At 46.6% G+C, this 4757-nt stretch overlaps 1 pseudogene; it reads left to right on the top strand.

Annotated features, from left to right (window-relative positions):
- Positions 1 to 1084: 1084 nt before the first annotated feature.
- LOC144249641 (eukaryotic translation initiation factor 4E-binding protein 2 pseudogene) lies at positions 1085 to 2382 on the top strand (annotated as a pseudogene).
- The last annotated feature ends 2375 nt before the right edge of the window (positions 2383 to 4757 follow it).

Below are 4757 nucleotides of genomic sequence, written 5' to 3'. Positions count from 1 at the left end.
TGGCCTGAGACTTATGTACTGAGCCATGCTGCCAGCCTCCCTGGCTCTCTGGCTTGAGGAAGTCATTGGGGAACTTTCTGGCCTCTGCAATCATATGAGCTGATCTCCCGTGTATGTGTGTGTGCACATGCATGTAGGAGTGTGTGTGTGTGTGTGTGTGTGTGTGTGTGTGTGTGTGTGTGTGTTTCTATGGGCCCTGTTGCTCTGGGGAACCCAAATACACTCACCCTTTCCTAGGATCCCTTCCCCTTTCTTCCCCTTCCCTCTGCCAAATCTTATCCTGTTACAGAGTCAGATCAAAGTCCAGAATCTCGTCATCAAAATCAGATCCAGGTACAGATAAAGTTCTATGGGAGTAGTTCCTCAAACACGGTTCTTCTCCGTCTTCAAACTTGGGATAAAGGAGAAAAGTTACCCATCTCTCTCACAGCGTTGGTGAACACATGCATGCAAAGCTGGATAAACATTTCTATTTCAAAAGAAGGGAAGTGAAAGCCAATGCTGGGAGTTCCTTGATCACTGCAAAGGAATAGCTCCATAGTTCGACTTCTGGACTCTTGGCTCCTCTCACATTCTCCCTCCTTGCCCATCACAGGTAATATGACTGGTTTTCAGTCCTCTACTTAAAGACGTTAAGGAGTCCGAAATCTCTTTTGGGAACTGTTCATGTTAGTCCAAGCTAGTGGTGTTTCTGGTGAATAATTACCTTAAAAATATTTGTAAATCTCATGTGAGTCTCACCAGGGTTTACTCTATTAGACAAAAATCGCACTCATAATTATCTGGTTCTTCTCTACCTTGGATTTCTGCTGGGGAGCAGCTCTCTTAAACTTGTTAGAAATCCTGTGTGTCATTGAGAGAATCTGTGAGGGTTCCCTGAACATTTAGAGGGTTTTTTTGTCTGGTGTTCTGAGGCAACATCTTTGGTCTCTGTGATATCTTAACAAAGGATTTTTACAGCCACACACTTGGCTTCATCTCTGGACTATGTGTTCCTGAGAGCGTCCTTTATTTGATCTTTGGTCAGAAACCATTCCTTCACTTTAGCCTCAATTACCACCTGAAGAGGCCGGGGCTTCCGGTCGTCGTCGTCGCCGCTGCTGCCGCTGCTGCTGCTGCTGAGGCTGCAGGCGGAGGCCAGAGGACCGGGCGGCGGCGGCGGCGGCGGCTGAGAGGGCGGCGGCGGGAGCGGAGCGGGACGAGAGAGCAAGAGAAAGCGACCGAGGAGCTAGCGCAGCGCGCCTTGCCGCCCGCCTGAGCAGCCGGAGCCTTCCGGGCCCGCCGCCCGCCTGCCCGCCCGCGGACAAAGCCTAGAGCCCGCGCCCAGAGCCATGTCCTCGTCCGCCGGCAGCGGCCACCAGCCCAGCCAGAGCCGCGCCATCCCTACCCGCACCGTGCCCATTAGCGACGCCGCGCAGCTACCTCACGACTATTGCACCACGCCCGGGGGGACGCTCTTCTCCACCACGCCGGGAGGAACTCGAATCATTTATGATAGGAAGTTTCTTTTGGATCGACGCAATTCTCCCATGGCTCAGACTCCACCCTGCCATCTGCCCAATATCCCAGGAGTCACTAGCCCTGGCACCTTAATTGAAGACTCCAAAGTAGAAGTAAACAATTTGAACAACTTGAACAATCATGACAGGAAGCATACAGTTGGGGATGACGTTCAGTTTGAGATGGACATCTGACTTCCCTGTGAGGAGGAGAAGAAAAGCAGCAACACCAATGCCTATGTGTACCTGATCTGGCTGTAGGATCAACAGTGAAGAGACACAGAGGCAGCACCAGCATCCCCAATGCATCTCCACCTCTCCCTCCTCCTCTGTGCCAAATGATGGGAAGATGAGATTCATCTGACCATTTCTCCTCCCTTTCCTATCCCTGCCCAGTTAGATTAGCTTGAAGGCCCTTGGGGTGTTTCCTTAGAACTAAGCAGTCCATAGAGGAAGAAAACTAACTGTGGCTTCACTGGTCATTTCTCTATTGAAACCACTCTCCACTTCAGATTTATTCCAAATCAAGTCTCACTCTACCAGCTAGGATTTCTGGGATACAGAGATTTGGCTGGTTGATCATTATTTGTGTTCTTTTCTTTGTCTCTCTTCCTTGAATCCTACTTGTTTAGTGCTGGGTTTGGGGTCTTTAGATCCAGAATGGGGAAATTACAAAAAGAGGGCTGCTTTCTCTTTTGAGTTTGAGTTGTTTGTCCTTAGGGACAGTTTGTGCAACTCTGATAGCAGTACCCCGTGACGCTGTTCTGAAGTCTACTTCCCCTCCTTCCTCTGGGAGGAGTATCTTCTATCTTTGGTATTATAGTTCGTCTTCCCATTCCTTTACTTAGTGCAAATAAATTTGTGCAGATACTTTTAATCTTTACCACTGAAGGGAGTCCTTGGTAACCAGGTGTACTTTACCATTCTTCTGCCATTCCTCCCTGCTTGAATCTTGTTGCTGGCAGAGTTCTCTGAATTGTGAGATCTCCACATGATTTTTTTTTCTGCTCCCAGAGCAGGTTCATAAGAAGGAATTGAGGCACTTTGGTCTCCACATGGTGGGTAAGGACTAATCCTAGTATTCTGCCAGATAATGCCTAAGAATGACCTCTGAAGACTGTTGAACCATTTCAGTACCCAGTTTTAGTAGTCAGCTGTTTTAAAATCCAATCAACATTGTGATATTTGTTGTCTCAGATTTCAGTTTCTTCTATTTTGAGTTTAAAGTTGACTTTCAGAATGTTCTTAGAAAAGAACTACATATTTTTCCTGTTTGGATCTGCTTTGTTTGGCTGCTGGGATAAATAAGCATGGGCTTAAAAATGTGTTCCTTTTTTTTTTTTTTTTAAACCATTCCCATCATACTCTGAATTTTCACTTCCCTTCCCTCCCTCCCACCTTCCCTCCCTCCCTCCTCCCTCCCTCCCTCCTTCCCTTTCCTCTACCAGGCCATCTTTCAAATATACATCAAAGATACCTCAAGTGTTGGTATCTGATAATATCTGTCACTCCTCTTAAATGAGGAGTGACCTTTTATTTTTAAGAGGACTACAGACCTATTTTTAGATATGTTTTCAGTACAATTTTGAACAGCAACTTTTTAACTAAACATCTTCCAGTGTTAGGAAGGTAAGAAATGTCCATAGTCTGCTGTTCCGTGTCACCATACTTTGTTTCCCCAGTTCCTTCTGAACTCTTTCCTTCCCCCTTAATTTTGGGTGTGTGTGTTTGGAATTTGTTGTGAGTGGTTTATAAAACTGGACCATTCTGCCTTGCTGTGGCTTGTTCAGGAAAGCCTTGTTCTTTTCCTTACCCCTCCCCTGACTTGTTGTCACCCCCCCTTCCCCCCACCCCCTACTATCCTGGTACTATTGACTGGCACAGTAATCCTAGGGTACCTCCCTCGAAAGACTGATCCCTCCATCCCCTCAGAGGAAGGCAAGTAAAGTAGCCACTGGTATCCTGGGAATTTGTGGTTGGATTAGGCGCCCTGAGCTCTCTTAAGAGACCAAATCCCAGGGTAGAAGTAACGGTTCCATTGACTAGGAAAGAAAGCTGTTTTTCTTTTGAACTATGAAAAGACCCTACTTGTGAAGACCTTTTAGAAAGAAGAGAAGAAGTATATCTGCGGAACTTTGTTCTGTTTTCTGCTACAAAAATGTGAATAGTTCAAAGAGTAAAAATCTTTTTTAATGATTGATGTCTCAGGAATAAGCTGGATCTCCAGTGTTTTGGGGATGCTTTGAGTCAAATTGATAATCAGAAAAGTATTTTTTGTTTGTTTGTTTGTTTAATGTATCCCTGTTCTGATTTTAATTAAACTCAAAATTTCGCTTAAAAAAAAAAAAAAAAGAGGCCGGGAATCTTCAAAAACAGCAAATCTTGGGCCTCTTTTCCCTCACTGAATTTCTCTTCTCTTGTATCTTAATATATGAAGTAAGAAGAAACCAGGTGTCAGCCTGTCTCTCTCAGGGACCATCTCCTTGGCTAGGTCACCCTATGCATTAAACTCGTTTCCTAACTCCAGTATTACTGCCTGCAAGAGGGTTGCTAAGCTTTCCTCTAGCATCCAATAAGGTTTTCCTCACCTTCCTCTAAGCCCCTGCCCACAGCCTCCTCAGCTCCAAATCCTACCAACAGCCTGTTCCGGGCTCGTTAGGTTTCTGCTAGTGTTTTCCTCCCACCCTCAGCCCGCTGCCTGGTTCCAGAAACACTCTCATGTTTTCTCATATTTAAGGTGTTTGTCCTAACAGTGTTCTACTTCCTTTCACCAAAACGAATTCTTAGTGATCAATTGCTGCGTCACCTCCAAACGCAGTCACTAGAGATGACAAACGCTTATGTCACTAAGTTTCTGAGATTCAGGAATAGGGAAGGGGCGTGGCTGGTGGTTCTGTCATAGGGTCTCTCCTAAGGTGGCCATCAAGCTGTCAGCTGGGCTGTGCACCTGTGGTGCTTGACTGGCGCTGGGCGGATCCTGGACCTGCTGGCAGAAGGCTTCCACTCCTGGCCATGTGACCTTCCCCAGGCAACTCGTGATCTGTCAAGTGAGAGACAGAGCGAGAGAGGCACACAGAAGCTGCAATGTCCTCTACCACCTGATCTCAGAAGTGACGTGTCATCACTTCTCCATATTGCAGTGGTCCCCCAGCCCTGTGCTGGCACCATGTGGGAGGTGACACATAAAGGGACTGTAGAAGGCAGGAATCCTTGGGGATGTCAATCCGCTGACACCTGCTCTTATAGGAAATCCATCAC

The sequence above is a fragment of the Urocitellus parryii genome, chromosome 12 (assembly GCF_045843805.1).
Source record: "Urocitellus parryii isolate mUroPar1 chromosome 12, mUroPar1.hap1, whole genome shotgun sequence".
NCBI classification, from domain to species: Eukaryota; Metazoa; Chordata; class Mammalia; order Rodentia; family Sciuridae; genus Urocitellus; species Urocitellus parryii.
Note: the sequence above shows the minus strand (reverse complement) of the source record. Positions and strands in the feature narration are given on the sequence as shown.